Below are 16,765 nucleotides of genomic sequence, written 5' to 3'. Positions count from 1 at the left end.
GAAAATAAAAAAAGGCTTTTCTCAGATACTAAAGTTGAATTGTCAGAACGCAGTCTAAATTTGGTAGTTTAGTCTGCTTTTTTTTTCTTTCTATTTTAATTTGTTTATTTTTAAAAAAATACAGATAAACGGTTCTGAAATCACGTTTTTTGCAGTTCGATCACCTAAAGAAATATTTCAAAACCTTGGATAAATAAATCAAAAAAATCTATTAAGAGAACACACACTCATAAAGCTGTAAAAATCCTTTTTTACGTTTAAATGACTCAAAAATTAACTCATTTAAGAATATTCTATTATATTTTTGATTTACACTAACACTTAACCAAAGCACATATGAATAAAATTACTCTTCAATTAACTAAAATTTTCGCCAGAAGCACGTTTCTTATTCGTTGTCTCAATAAATTCTATAGCCAAACGGTCGAGTTAGAGTTCTTTTACCGTCAAGCTAACAATGAATGATTTCGTGGTTTCTTTCTCCATGCAATGCATTTGGATGCTTTCACTAATGATGTTCCCATTGCACTCAAGTTACGTTTACCTCAACACCAGCAATATTAATAAATATTAAAAATTTAAGAAAAATTATTGCAAAAGGAATTAATTATAAATCAACCAATATTTTTTATAGCTAAGTTTTACGTCAACCATGATATATCTGACTAGTTTAACAGAATTTCCTTCATAAAATTTTTTAAATACAGTTTAAAACACGAAGAAAAATTTGAAAATAATGTTTTTAATTATAGTTGCCCATAACAAATTTACTTAGAACTATATCTTGTGAGATATTTGTTTGATAGAAAATTGTATGATTTTGGTATTGTTTTACATAATTACTACAATACCTGGCCAGGTATTAAATCCATTGTTGCTGAGTATCCAAAGCAGGCCGAGTAAAAAATTTAGTTTTCGCTGACTACCATGTACTTAGTCAAATTTGAGAATAAAAATTTAGGAACCGATACATCTGTAGCTTACGTACTTTCCTTATGGGAGTACAAAAGTTTCCATACCTACTCTTTTGGTTTCTTCGTTTTGCGTAAGACATAGTTTAAAGTGCGTTTTAATTTTGTTACCGTTAGCTAAGAAGTATTTAGAGGAGTGTGATGCGACTACTTCTCTCAGAGGCATACATAAAAATAAAGATGTGTTTTTTTTAAACATGTAAAAATATCCTTTCACGTTTTTTTCCCTAAAATCCTTATACCCAAATCGAATTTAATAAAATTTTTTGGAGCTTTGTTTCGGCTACATCTTTCCTAATTTTTAGGTTTGTTATTAGGTTGTTATTAATGTTGTTGTTAGGTTTGCATTATTTTTAATGTAACACTACAAAAAATGACGAAGAAAAATCCGATGTGTGCAGAAAAATGAATTGAACATGAAAAGTCAAAGTCCATGGAAAAAAATATATTTTCTATAATTTTGAAAGAATATATGGAATAGAATTTCTAGAATAATAATTAACACTACTATAATATTGTTATCACTTGAAAGACTTTCAACTGCAAAGCAAAAAATGAAAATAACCGAATTTCTCAAAGAAGCTTGTGAAAGCACACAAACTTATGCTTAGAATGGCTGATATCTTTCCTTTTTCTTACGGCATTGAATATTAATTGGAAATTCTTTTATATAAAGAGCGAAAGTTCCAAGAAAGAAGTTTTTGTCAAAATTCTCATAGCATGAAAAGGTCAAAACAAGAATAAAAAAGTACCGCATCATCTTAATTAGGGACTCAAATTGTTCAAAAACAATAGAAAAAGAACTAGAAAAGGATATGTTACGAAAAAAAATAATGATTTAAAAAATTTAATTATTCCTCTTCTCACTCTGATAAAAATTAATGCAAGAGAGGCAAATTCGGCTGAAAAGTAAAAAATAATTATAATGTTATCATTGAACATATTCATTGTCATCTTTTAAAAAACACAAAGGAATTATTCATGTGTGTGAAATTCTCTGAAGAAAAAACTGAAAAATAATTCTTTCAGAAGAAACAATCAAAGATAATTCTATAAATGAGTAACTAAAATTTCCGGATGTTAGAAATGAAATAAATGAATAAAATACACGACGATCACTGTAGTGTGACAACCATAAGTGATGCTACAACAAGGACAGTGACAGAACAGCCGTTGGAAGAGATCTCGAACCATTAACAGTTCAAACCGTTAGAGAAAAAAGAAAGAAAGAAAAACTCAAACAATTAACGAATTTTTCAAACGCTGTAATTTAGAAACTAAGCATGTAAAAAACTAATTTTAAAACGCACCATTAATTAGAATATTATTAAAACTTGAAAGAAGAATTTATGCAATAATGATATAATGTTACAGTATTTAGTGTATGCAATTGAATTTATAATACGATTTTTTTAGAATTAAAATATTTTAATTTCATAACAAATTAAAATAAAATTGGAAACTCAGCTTTATTTCGTCCTTTTTTACTCTTCATTTAAGTTATAATTTTTTTTTTATGAAATTCAAGTTTAAGGTTACTTAATATTCAAATTGGTAATTTCGATTAGCATTAAAATGTTTGAATGCTTTGTATATTTTGTTGATAAGCTTTTAAAAGTATGGCAACATTTATTTACTATTGTAGGTGGCAACACAAGTGAAAACTTCTAAGTGTAAACATTTTCGGGATAAAGTCTTAACCTTTAGCGGTAGTATTGAGTTTGTACAATGTACATAGTACGCACAAACTGGTACGTACATACAGGTCGGAACAAACTTTTGTTGGACGAACATAACATGCAAGATAATGAAGAAAGAAAAAATTTTATCGAGGAAAAATAGTTATACATTTAAACACAGTTTGTAAAATATAGTTTTGAATTTTATGTATCTCCAATGTCCATTAACATAAGATCAATTAACAAGGTCTTCTCATACTTAAAATGTTTCGGGATCCAAATCTTGACTCAGATTAATTTTTTGTTTTATCAGTTTAAAATATCATAAGCAACAGTTCTGTGGCTTATGATATGTTCTTTTGATACACTGTCTCAAATTATTTTTATAAACTCATGATTATGAAACTAATGCAGTATGGAATTTTGGAAGTATTTTTGAAAAAGTAACTTCATCATTTTTTCCCTTTAAGAATATCATTACGATTTTTCATCATAAAATTCAGTTTATGAATTTTTTTAAAAAAAAATACCAAATCTGAATTGATCTTGGAGATAATTTTACTTACTTATTTACTTAGTAACAAAAAGAATTTTTTTTCGAAATGTATCATTTTAATGGAATTAATTAATTTTGTTAAATCGATGTCGAAAATATGACGAGCAACAATTACGTACAACGATTTTTAAATATATTTTATAAACATTTTTATAAGCTAATGTCTACAACAGCACGCAATAATGCAACATTTTAGGAACAGTAATTTTATTTTTAATTTAATAATTCCTTATAAAAAAATTCTTCTGATGAATTTTACAAAAAAATAATAAAAATCTTTTATCTTTAAGACATTTTTAGTTACAACTTACTTACAGAAAATGAATATAAAAAGTATTTTGCCAACAATTTCTTTGTTACCTATTCCTAATTGAAAATTCATGAATTATAGTTTTCATAAGGATTATAAAACATCAAATATAATTTGAAACTTACTAACTTCACTGTATACCATGCAATGTCTTTTGCGTTGCATATTTTACCTTTCGAAAGCAAAGGGAAATTTTACATTATAACAAATATATCCTTATGTGTTTTATAGCAATTTAGTTTTACAACTTAGTTACTATTATGCTAGCTGTCGAATCAGGCAAGAAAAGAAATAAATAATAATAAAAAGACAAGGCACAATATTAAGTAATCTTTGTGAACAGTTCTCCAAAACAAATACTTGTGTCATAAGTATTTTATAATCATTTTTAGAGAATGAAGCGATGTGGAGTGATAGTTAACCAATGTTAGTCATTCGACAAATTATTTTTTATCTTCAGTCGTCATTTAGAAATAACGTCTCTTCTTCCTATCATTTATTCTTCCTTCTTTCTTTTATTGTTTTTTTTAATATTATTATGTGCAATTTTCGTAGCTTATACACATTAGTTAAGTTTTTAAAGGCATGGTTTAAATGGGAATCAACAGTAAAGGTTTGAACAACTGTTTTTTATCACTGACGCAAATTATCCTATTGAACTTATACTCAGCACGTAAATTCTTTTTTTTTTTTCATTGTTTTTACCTTTCCCCGTGACTTTACATTACTAGTTTAATGATTTTCCGAAGTTTTTTTTTAGCCTTACTTCAAATTATACCCCTTAATTGACACTTAGTACGTACTTTCATTTTTTTTCTTAGAAAAAAAGGTTGTCTTTCCCGTTTCCTTCAGATTATTAAATTTTATAAGGACATAAGACTTTGACATTTCATAAGACTTTATTGGACACTTATCCATAATTGTCATTTTCTTTTACAAGATGTCGCCTCTCCTTATGAGTTTACATTATTAAATTTAGTCATTTCTTTTCAGCCCTGCTATTTAAATGACACTTAATACAAATTTTAACTTTTTTCTTTAACATATCACTTTTTTTTGCTCATTTAAAATCTATATGAATCACCAATTAGTAAGAAATTTTTATTATTTTTATTGTTTGCTTTCCTTCCAGGGGACTTTCCCGGAAAAGTTTTAAAGGGAAATTATCATGAAAAATATTTTTGAATTGTGGATCTGGATTGAGAAACAGACATACATACGGTTTTATATCAATATATTATTGGCAATTTATGAAATAACGACTTAGAATTAATTAACTTGGCAAAGTATGAAATATGAGAATTATTATATACTTTATCTTATGTCAAAAGCCCTTGAAGCAAAGTAGGATAGTACAATTTGTAAATATAAATCATGAAAAAAAGTACATTATATTTTTTATTCAATAAATAAATTTCTTCTTGAAACATAAATTTATTTTAAATGACTTGTTTGGTTATTGTTTAGTTATATCCCATTAGGGAAAACATTAATGTAGGGAATATCTAGCAATAACTCTCCCCTCCTTGCCGAATTATTTTCCCAGTTATTATTAATACTACATGACGATTACTAAAAATTTACGAACTTAACTTCTTATTTAAGAAAGCGAAACAAAATATGAGTTTACTTATTCCGGAAAATAGCTTTCAATTATAATAGATACTAATAAAATATAACTATAGCATGACACTATACTAACATAACTATACTAACTACAGCATAACTATAACTAACTAAAAGCATGAAATAATGATATTTCATACTTTGCTGATTTTTTATTTGGCATTGTACAGTGCGAAAAATAAAAAAACGGACAACACTGAATAACTTTTGATCTTAATGGGATCTTCAAGTTCTAGGACTCCATCTTTATGGTTTGATGGGGTAACCTCAAATATGCTAATTAATTGGTTCAGACGATATTTTAAGTTATTAAATCAAACACAAAAACGTACTTTCTCTTAATAAACATGCCTTTTTTTGTTGTTGACAGAATCGGATTTTTGACACTCAAAATATTGGGAGTAGCCGCAATCTGGGAAATAGAGTCCCCATAGTTAAGTCAGGAAATCCATCCAAAGTTTGGATTCTTTAATGTCACTTTTATTCTTACGTACTTCGCCAAATCTCGGAAACTTATTAAGGGAATTGAAAAATTTCTGCACACAATTATAAAATTCGTTTATCCAAAAAATAATTCCATGCAAAATAAAATTTTTAATAAATATTTATTATTATTATTATTTTTTTTAATGATAGTCGAAATTTTTATAAATTGTGAGATATTAAAGCATGTAACTTTACATGGCTAAACACAAAATTTGAGCAAAATCGGTTGAATAGTTTCTGAGAAATTGAATTTTAAATAAATGACTTTTTAAAATTCGACATTTATATTTCATAGGCAACGTGTGAAAGGTTATACTTTGCTGGTCAATTTTAAGCATTGTACACAAAGCCGGATTTTAAATTTTTCTGGTTATATACGCACATAAAGGATTATTTGTTTGAATAATAATTACATATTTAGATAAAGCTTACTATATTTGCCATATTATTACGAAAATAAAATTATTTAAACAGACTTGGAGTTAGAAAAAATATTTAGTTTCTAAAAATTCAAAATTTATGAAATACTAATTAATTCATAATTTTTTCGTCAGTCTGAAAATTTGCTGAATTAGTATTAACATTTAAGATTAACACGGCCTTGTGATGTAAAACACGAATTATTTTTATTTATAAACGTTTCATTTCTCATTCGTTCATATTGTGTTTTTCGGTTAAGAAATAATTCTTTTAAATTCGTCCATATCAAATACGCAATCTGAATAATTGCATATAAAAGTTTTTATTGGATGTTCTGTGCATAAACTTTAAACTCAATGTAACCTTCAAATAGATCATTTTAAACGGTTCGTTATTGCTTATTTTTGCATTAAGCGTGCGTCTAAGCAAATAATTTTAATACGTCACTAAAATAGCACTGCAAAATATTAGGGTTAGTTATCTATCGGAAGACATGACTTTTTTTTCAGGATAGTGAAAGGATTATTAAAAATCTACAAGAAAAGGGAGGGGAGAGGTTGATATATATTAAAAAAAACTGCTCAAAACCTTAATTGGTCAAAATAAATCAATGTTTATGAATATTATCTAAATGAAGTTTAAAAACAGGCTTTATTTATCTAAGTAATAATTGTTAAGTTCATTAACTTAATTAAAATTTTAAACAAAATATAAATTGCTAACATATTCATCTTGGTAAAAAGATGCAATTGAAATAAAATAATTATAGTCCGTTTTTTTTTTTTTATGAATTATTTTTCTTCCATGCTTTTTTTAATCATATTTTGTATTTTTCTAATCTAATCTAATATTTTTAAGAATTATTTCATTTATTTTCATGGAATTTTCAAATTTCATATTTGATATAAGAGGTATTGTTGAATCAGTATTTTTATTTTCATAGATTTTCAACAATGGGAAAACATAAAAATTTTTTTAAAAGAAAATTTAAAAGTATAATAAACCTTTAATAGACGCCCGGTGGCTGAGCGGTAGCGCTTCGCGCTGTCGTGCCACAGGTCCCTGGTTCGATCCTCGGGCCGGGCAAGGTTCACTCAGCCTTTCATCCCTTCAGTGGGTCGATAAATGAGTACCAAGCATGCTTGGGAACTAAACACTGGGGGTTCCGCGTTCGGCTGACTACCTGACCGGAACATCTGCTCCTGCACCCCAGAGCCCAAGGTCAAGAAAACTGAGATGGGCACAGTAGGCCTTGGCCCTCTATGGGCTGTCGCGCCACTGAGTTTAGTTTAAACCTTTAATAATGCGCAGGGATTAAAAATAACAAATTATTGGTCACCGTTTAATATAATTTTACTGAATAAATCTATTGGCTTATTTAGCATTTATTTTTGAAAATATTCACCTTTCCGAAATTTACTATGATAAATAGTTCCAAAATTAGAATCCAAAATTAGAAATCCAAAATTAGAATTATCTTTTGAAGTCCTATTTTTATCCTTTTATCCGCAGTTTGTCCTGATTAACTTTCAATCGACGACAACAGGCAGCCATATGCAACAGATCTGGTTAAACAACTGTAAAAAACATGAAAATGCGTTTCCGGTGTATTTGCCATTCAGATCTCCAGATATCACTCTTATAGCGCATGCCTGGGAAGATCTGAGAAGGGAAATTGAAATTCGTATTCTTTTCCCGACTACCAGCGGTGATGGATCAGGGGATAGAGCGCTCGCCTCCCAATGAGGCGACGCGAGTTCGAACCCCATCCATTCGGAGCTTTCGGCTACCATTGATAAAAATGCGAATGTAAAATATCCCCAATATTAATCAGTTCATGGATAGGGGTCCCCTTGTCGTCGGGCTAATAGTGGGAAGTTTTCTGATCTGAATTTTGCTTGATATCTATGATACTGAGACTTTGACCAACGGAAGCAACTTTGCAAGATCTTCGGTAATGTGTAAGTGTTTGTTTGTCTAATTTGTTTTTTTTAGCCAAAGAATAATTTAAGTTTAATGATTATTGATGCAATGGTTCAGTGATTAAGCTACTGAATTATCATTGTGAAGTACTGGGATTCGATTTCCGGTGGGGGCTAGAAACCCAACCAAATGACGGGAAATGTTCAACTCAATGAGTATGTCTGGGAAGTAGAGTCGGTTGGGGTCACAGTGCTGACTATTGCCACCATCTGTTGCAAGGATGCTTAACTTCAATATTATTACTTTCTATTTGGTGGTTTTGGTGGTTTAGAGGCCTATTTATTGGTTTGTGTTCCGTTCCTCAACAGTTCGAAACGGGACAAATATATCGACGTGTTTATTGAGGATGAATAGAATCGGACTAAAAGCCATGAAGCTATAACTAAACAACAAGCAACTATAGGACCCAGTCCTAACTATTAAATATTTAATAATTGCTTGATGCTTAAAAGAAACCATGTCTGCAGTATATATTTATGATATGCTTAATAAATGGAAAAAGTAATCATGAAAGTATAAGGCAAAAACTTATAACAATCTAAAAAACGCTAAAATAAATCAGTAAATAAATAAATAAGTAAATAAATAAATAAATAAATAAATAAAAATAAAATAAAAATAGATGGATAAAATAAAAATATTAAGGATGAAAAAGAAAGAAAAAAAAAACAAAGAAATATGTCACATACTAATAAGAAATGAATAATAAAAGCAAAATAAAGACTAGTGTACAAAAAAAAGTACAAAGCAAAGTGACAAAAAAAGAAAAAAAAACTATTCAAAAATGCAGCAAATAATTAAAGCAAGGACTACAAAAGTCAAATATAATTGTTTTTAGAAATAATTTCTTAACGTACTGACACAAATATAAGTATTAAAATAGAATTACACATCGTTCTTTAATTAAAATCCTAAACAAGCTGACAATAAATAAAAACCATCGAGAACAGATGAGAGCATAGAGTACAAACTAATGATAATCAATATTCCGCAGACAAATGTTTAAGAGACTTCAAAGAATACTTTCAGTTACAGGGAAACTATAACTAAAAATATTCCTAAGAAACAACTATAACTAGCAAGACGAACAATGACTAAAAAGAAACAACTACGTGGCTAGCTCGAACTAACAACTATTTAATAATTGATAACAGGCATAACTAGTAGCTATGATGCTTGATAAAAATTATGTCTACAGCGTATACTTATGAAGAGCTTAATAAATGGAAGAAAATAAACATGAAAACTTAAGTCAAAAACGCGTAACAATCTAAAGAAACTAAAAATAAAAAATAAAAAAAATAATGAAAATAATTAATAAAATAAAACAAAAACAAAAATAAATAAAATAAAAATATTAAAGGTGAAAAAAGATCAAAGTAAAGAAAGATGTCACAGAACACTACTAATTAAAAATAAAACTAAAATAACAAAACCAAAATAGAGACTGGAGTACAAAAAAAAAAGAACAAAGCAAAGAGAAGTGACAAAATAAACAAGAAAAAGCATTAAAAAAATGCAGCAAAAATCAGCAATTAATTAAAGCAAGGACTACAAGAGTCAAATATAATTGTATTTAGAAATAATTTCATAACGAAATAATACAAACATAAGAATCATAATAACATCGTACCTTGTTCTGTAATTAAAATCTCAAGCCAACTGAGGATAAATAAAATCCACCGAGAAAAGATGAGACCATAGAGTACTAACTAAATGATAATCTATATTCCGCAGACAAATGACAAAGAGACTTCAGCAGAGAGTACTACCGGTTACAGAAAGTGAACATCATACAGCTTGAAAGGTTACAAGATAATCTGTTCAACTTCAGTAAAACTGCGTTAACTGTTATGCCGTGGCGGGAAGACCCAACTCAATCAGGTAAAAATGATTCTGAGAAGTTGATCGGAAGGAAAGAACGTCTCTTGTGACGTATAAACTCGTCAAGGTCTTCTGACAAGGGTTGATGTTTCATAAAAGGGAAACATTGGATAAGGGAAATGTGTATGAATAAATAAATTGCGTATAATTAAATAAAGAAGCACGTGGTATTATTATTGCTATTTGAACTTTGTTTTTCTATAAGGAACATTCATTACCAATCTAAGTGTACTTTTTAAAGATTTTTTACTAAACTCATGCTTAAATATTAGAATAGCAGAGGAATGGAATATCATAATTTTGATGATATTTGATAAAGTTTGATGTCCATGTTAGTGCGCTTGATGAACCAAGGCCCACCCCAATGAATCCCGTAAAGAAAATCAATAATTAGAACGTTTTTTTCTTTTTCTTGCGAGGCTTAAAGCCACACTATTAGTTGAGAACTTGGGATATTTTTATTGAAATGAATTTCTATAAATGAAGTGTACATTCTTATTTTATTTCATTTCATTCCGCTGAAATTTGTGCAAGTGAATAAAATACGTTAGTATTTCTTGACTTGAAATGAAACTGCCAACAGCAAAACTAGAATTTTGTAAAAAACTGATGAATAATGTAAATCGATAAGAAGGACAAAAAGAGTAGCAAAAAACCTGAAAAAAAGATAGGGCCACAATTGCCACCTTCAAAGAAAAAAAATAAATAAAAAATAAGTAAATAAAAAAAATCAAATACATAAATAATAAATAAATAAACTTAAAACAATTACATTATTAAAAAATTTATTTGTTTTCCAAATTTAGTGCCATTTCAGAAATATGCTATATGCAACAAATCGAAATTTTAAAAATCGAAATTAATCAACACTGTTGGTACAATTTTACATAAATTTTGCAGAAATATAATATTTTCGTATTAAGTAAAGTGAAAGAAGTTGTTTTTGTTTGTACCACTAGTTTCGTGTACTAACTCTCAAGTATTTAAATGAAATGCATCGTACTGTGCATATAATTAATTAATTTCTTATCATTGGTTAATTTTTTTCTCTGTCAATAATATTCTTGTTGTGTCTGGTGTAAACTACTTCTTTAGTTCATCAATTGGTTGTACACTGCGCAAAAAAAGAAGGAAAAAAAAAAAGGATTACCCTGAATAACTTTTGATCTAATGATTGGATTTGCACATTCTTGGACTCAATCTTAATGGCTTAAAGAAATGACCTTAAATATGCTAATTAATAAGTGCAGCCGATATTTTAAGTCACGAGATCAGACTCAAAAACGTGCTTTCTTTGAATAAACATATCTTTTTTCCCGATGGATTCCGATTTATGACCCCCACTATGCATGGGGGGTTGTCGCAATCTGGGAAATTTGGTCCCAATAGTTTGGTCAGGTAAACGCTCCAAAATTTGGAGCCCTTAATGTTAACTTTAATTTTAACGGATTTCGCAACATCTCTAGAACTTTTTAAACGAATTGAAAATTTTTTACACTCAATTATAAAATTCGTTTATCCAAGGATAAATTCCATGCAAAAAGTAACTTTTAGTAAATATTTATTATTTTTTTTATCATTTTATTTAACAATAGTCGAAAAAATTTAAATTATAAGGTAAAAATTTTTTTGCATTATTTTAAAGAACATAATTTTACATGACATAATACAAAATGTGAGCAAAATCGGTTGAATAATTTCTGAGAAATTGAATTTCCAAAAAGTCAGGTATTTAAATTTTTATTTGAATTTAAGTTACATTAGTATATTTGAGGTCACCCCCTCGAGCAATTAAGATGGAGTCCTAGAACGTAAAGATCTGATCATTCGAACAAAATATCAAAAGTTATTCAGGGTTGTCCATTTTTTTTTGCGCTCTGTTTATTATACAACCAAACATGGTTAAATTCTTTATACTGCTACTGAAGATCGAATACAAGCCCATTTCAAAGACAACCCAATGGACCATTGGGGCACAAAGTAATAAATGTCTAGTGGACTGCAAAAATTTTCGAATTAAATTACGGTACCTGCAATTTGGGTGCATCATCCGTAAAAGACTTTTTTACAGTGAAATATCATACCGTAGTTTTTACAGTAATATTTATTTTGTAAGAGATATTCAACGATTTTAGGGTAATTATTACTGTAAAAATTACGATATGTCAGATTTTTTGTTCCGTAACATGTTCCGGTAAAATGGATTACTATGCGATAAAGGTCCTTAGTGTTTGTAGTTTAAACCGTAATTTGATACAGAATTTTTTACAGTGTAGTACATTTATGAAGTAAAATACTTACATAAAGATGATGCTATTTTTGAGTTTTACGACATCAAATTTTTATGGTCATTAATGCGCTAGTTAGAACTTCAAGTCAGCTATATTTATTTTCGTAATTGATACTTTTTCTAAAATAAAGTGATTGCACATATAGTGTGTTAAACTATGGAAGATCTTTTTATTTAATTAAACATTTCGCAAGCAACTCATTATATAAATAGTTTCCAAAAGATACATTTTAAAATCAATATTATAATATTATAATTATGTAAGTTACCTTAACTCAAGACAATTCGGAAACGATTTCGCTTACGTAATTTGTTTTTATATCGATTCCGCTCTTTCAGAAAATGCTTCAGAATTAAAGTTGTAAATAAATTTTACGCGCAACTTTCAGCTGTCTTCAGCCTCACTTAACATTATTGGTCAGAATAATAGAAGAAAAGCATTGCGGTTTTTTTTTTTACGCTTGATAGGCGGTTCGATCGAAGGTCAACCTGTTTCTTTATAGAACTCCGAAGAATGTTTTTATTTTCAAGGTTTTTCCTCCCCTTTGGGCTAATGATATTAATAACTCTTGTATATTGTTAATTGCTGAGGGTATTATATAAAGAGCGGCTGAGAGATAGTGAAAAAAAAAAAAAAAGAGTTCGATGTGCTTTATAAAAAGAGAATGTAGGCGAGAAAATTTTGAATTAGTTATATAAATATCCTATTTCTTAGAATTTAACTTGCACTTCTGGTTTTAAGAAGTTTTATTATGATTCATCAATATCGTAATGAACATAAGAAACAATTTTGTTATGATTCATCAATGATAAAATGAATAAACAAGTAGTTCAAAATTCGTTTTGTGACAATTGAAATAAAAAATGAAGTCGTTTTAAGGTTGTTAAAACATTAATCACCTCGTCTGCGACAAATACAACAAAAAGAAGTATTATTATGATTCATCAATATCGTAATGAACATATAAAATAATTTTGTTATGATTCATCATTGTTAAAATGAGTAAACAAGTAGTTTAAAATTCGCTTTGTGATAATTGGAATGAAAAATGAAGTGGTTTTGAAATGAATTTTCAATATCAAAAGGAGCACATAAAAGATTTCCAGTAATTTATTTATCTTGCAGGGAAAAATGAAATAGTTATAGCACGGGTAATTAACACTGAAATGAATTACGATATGATGATCTTAGTATTATTCATCAACATTAAAATAAGTAATAAAATAGTTCTATAGTAATTCATTGAAGTCAAAAGAATCAGTGAAGTAGCTTAACTGTGTTGTTATTAGGTTTTACTTATTACTTGTTTAAAATGAAATTAATATTTAGAAGCTGTGAATTGCAAGTTTCTGATTGATGACTGAAATTTCTTCAATACAAATTAATTCCTGAAGCGGAAGTTTCAGTTTTAACGATTCGACTATATCATACATAGACTTTATTTCTAAACAAAAATCTAACATAATTTCTTTCCATTTCTTACGAGGTGTAAAATTATACGAAAATTGCATTTTATGAAAAATACTGCAGTCATTAAACTTTTTTATTTTAAGGTATCCAACTGGGTTTGACACAATATTTTTTAAATATCCTTAATCAAAATTCTAATTTTATTTTTGGTAAGCAGAGGTCCTAAAGTTATAAATCGTAAGATAATTTTAAAAATTTATAAAGTAGTTTTTCACAATAAGGGCAAATTTGAGCATAAAACTACAAATTTATGTCTCGCTTACAGATCAACAACAAATGGTAAAGCATAGATATCAAAATATTTTTTTTCAAGTCAATAATATGATTATCTGTGTTTTGTACTAAATTGTTTAAAAAATTTCAAATATATAATGAAATAGATCGATAAATCCTTTAATATTGATGATCTAAATATTCTCACTTAAAGAATGGTAAAAACAACAAATTCTCCCTTCGACCATAGTTTTCACTTTAAAACATTGCTAACTTTATACAAAATCTGAACATAAAGTTTAACAGAATTCTATTTAAAAGTTTTTTATAACGTGTGTTAGCGTGAAGAGAGTTGCTCAAAATCAACGTTTATCTTAAATATGCAATTACAAAAAAAAAAAANAAAAAAAAAAAAAAAAAAAAAAAAAAAAAAAAAAAAAAAAAAAAAAAAAAGATCTTTCAGTATGCGAAAAAAACAAACAAACGATAACTTCATTTCTGAAAATTCTAACAGCAAACATTTAGAAAAAGCAAAAATTCAAATAATAATAATAATAATAATAAAAAATTCGTCAAAATCGCTTATTTTTTCCCAGATGGTAATCCTAAGTAAATAATTAAGATTACCAACTGAATCCATTATTACCCCGGTTAGATAATCTTAAACAAATAATTAAGATTTTCTTTATTTAACAAAAATTTCAATTATATATTATTTCTTTAAAGAGACACTCCTTTTTTGGAATAAAAAATATTTGTTTATAAATTTGACGTAATCTTATATTTTTAGAAACACACTTTTTGAATGATGAATATTTGGAGAAAAAATAAGTAAAAATGAAGTTTACAAATTTAATTTTCTTTATCTGCATTAATTGATGGAAATAAAAATAAATAAATGCATTTTATTGATGTGGACATACTTTGTCTTTCCCTGCGTTAAAGCTTATAGACATTTGGATTAGATTAACTTTTCAGTGTTATGGTTATTTTAAGTGTTTGCAAATCTAATAATCGTGTCTTCCCAACTCTATTTTTTACGGTTATTAGTTTTTTTAGCCATAAGCTCTTATTTTTTTCTCAGAAAATAGTTTTAGTTGGCCATTAATAGTAGTTATAACATATTTATTTACCAAATGTATTATGATCATTTTTAATCATTAAAATCTGATATCTAAGAGGGTATCAGTGTTAAAAATGTGGCACCTGGTATACTATTAAATTTTTAAAAAAAATCTTTTTTAGGTAAGTTAAACAGAGTAATTTTTTCAAAAATTTATTTTCTGATGCTATTTTAATAAAATGTTTCGTGGATAATTATGTATTTCAAATAATATCAACATTGGAGCGTTCTCACTAACCTTTATATAATGATAAATGTGTTAAAATTTGGTATTTTATCGTGATGCGTTAGAACATGACATTAAAACCCTTTATTCGGTTAAATTTACCTTTCTTGAATTGTATTTTTTACTAAATGTGCGATAATCAGAACAATATTTTGAAATTTAGAATTTCCGGTAAACCGTTATCATATGAACGAAAAAAATATCAAATGAATGTTTACAATACCGTATATTTTGGTTTTATTATCAAAATTAAGGGTCTTTTTTTTTTTACCAGATGTGTCTTTACCATGCTGTGCGGTAATTTTACCAGACTTTTTTTCACGCGCAATTAAAAATCAATTGTCTGAAACACTGTTTCCAGGACCGAGGCTTTCATCTCCCCCAGGAGGTAATAAGAATGACAATAAGAACTATGATTTGCGGATTAACTATTTACGATTAAAATTTATTATTATTATTATATACTTCTTTTAAGGGGGTAAAATAGTTTATTTATTATAAATTTTTCAATACCGTAAATAACTAAGTATCTAAAATATTATTAACAGTGATAGTGCGTTCTGAATAACTTTTAAATAATCACACAACTATGACGAGGGCGATAAGACCGCCCAATTAAAAATCAATGGTTTAAAACAGAGATGTTTCGGGTCCCAAAATTTTGCAGTGTTCCATATTGCCAAGACTTCCCGGAATTGAAATTCTGAATGAAGTAAGATATGTCGTGCCTAAAAAATTATTCCAGCTTGATTACACAGTAAAAAACTAGGGATCAAATTACGGTACAAAGACCCGGCACATTGAGTTCATCATCCGTAAAATCCCTTTTTACGTGGAAATATTATACCGAAAGTTTTGTTGAAAAATTTATTTAATTAAGATTGATTCAGTGATTATACAGTAATTATTAATGCAAAAATTAACAGGTTACGGTAAAAACGGATTTCACGATAAAAAATATCGACATCCTGACTGATGATACTTTTTACCGTAATTTGATCTGAAATTTTTTACTATGTACTAAGATATTGATAGAATACGGAGACTTGCAAAATTACATTATGAATAGTTTTAAATTTAATTCTGAAAATGGTTATGCCAGAAATAAATGAGTGTACGGCACTTGATAACCGGCACTGAAAACCGGGTACCCGGTCCGGGGAGTAAAATTCCTTTGCCGGGTCCGTGTAATAACCGAGTAATGTATATCTGACCGGATAGGTCAAGTTTAGGGTAATTACCAGGTACCTGGGATCATCTTTAGTTTAAAATACAGTTTTCGGGATTTTTGCTTTTGTTTTTTACCTGAAAAAACAAAAAAGGACAAGATTAACTATTTACGGTTTTAGACATAAAAATCACCAACGAAAGAAAATCAGAGGGCCTGTGAGGTCATGTAGCAGCAACAGTGATGAATTAACAGTTATTTTAATATTGAATTTCACAATTTAAAACATAAGTTTTTTTTAAACGCTTCACTTTAATTTTTGTTTATATCTTGTTCGTTTCCTTTAAATTTTTCGTCCT

At 28.0% G+C, this 16,765-nt stretch overlaps 1 protein-coding gene across 6 annotated transcripts in view; it reads right to left on the bottom strand.

The window, feature by feature from the left end:
- The window catches only part of LOC107454807 (ATP-dependent translocase ABCB1), a 117,829-nt gene that overhangs the window by 37,703 nt on the left and 63,361 nt on the right, over nt 1-16,765 (bottom strand). For 2 of the 6 annotated variants that reach the window (XM_043042545.2, XM_071177588.1), the window contains exon 1: nt 9,665-9,904. The exons of the other annotated variants lie outside the window; for them this stretch is intronic. The gene's annotated coding sequence lies outside the window, so the exon portion shown is untranslated. Of the gene's footprint in view, nt 1-9,664; nt 9,905-16,765 lie in introns of those variants that run through there. 6 annotated transcript variants of the gene reach the window in all.

The sequence above is a fragment of the Parasteatoda tepidariorum genome, chromosome 2, assembly GCF_043381705.1.
Source record: "Parasteatoda tepidariorum isolate YZ-2023 chromosome 2, CAS_Ptep_4.0, whole genome shotgun sequence".
NCBI lineage: Eukaryota > Metazoa > Arthropoda > Arachnida > Araneae > Theridiidae > Parasteatoda > Parasteatoda tepidariorum.
The sequence above is the reverse complement of the archived record's forward strand: the minus strand, read 5'-3'. Positions and strand labels throughout refer to the sequence as shown.